Consider the following 573-nt stretch of genomic DNA (forward strand, 5'->3'; position numbering starts at 1 on the left):
AGATTCTTTCATGGGGGACAGAACAGTCTTGCCCCACAGACTTCACTGCCTGGCAGCCAATTAGCCTTTGTTTTCTAGGTGTGATAACCAGGCAGACGCCAGCCAGTCTTCTCAAGAAATAAGAGAATAACATTGCTGGCAGCCAGTTTTGGCCCCAGTTTTTAAAGGGTACTGTAGGCTCGAAATACAAAGCTGATAAAGGACAGTTTGTTTTTTTTTATGTGTGGCCTTTAAGTGTTTGAATTAGGACTCAGGACTGAACTATATCATCAGAGGTCCTTCTTTTTTAGTATGCTTTGAACCCAAGCAAAGCTTAGAACTACATGTTTTAAAAATAACAAAAAAGATGGGGCGCCCGGGTGGCTCAGTCGTTGGGCGTCTGCCTTCAGCTCAGGGTGTGATCCCGGCATTGTGGGATCAAGCCCTGCATCAGGCTCCTCTGCTGGGAGCCTGTTTCTTCCTCTCCCACTCCCCCTGCTTGTGTTCCCTCTCTCGCTGGCTGTCTCTCTCTCTGTCAAATAAATAAATAAAATCTTAAAAACAAAAAACAAAAAAACCAAAAAAGAACAAAAC

This window comes from Ursus arctos, unplaced genomic scaffold (genome assembly GCF_023065955.2).
Source record: "Ursus arctos isolate Adak ecotype North America unplaced genomic scaffold, UrsArc2.0 scaffold_2, whole genome shotgun sequence".
NCBI lineage: Eukaryota > Metazoa > Chordata > Mammalia > Carnivora > Ursidae > Ursus > Ursus arctos.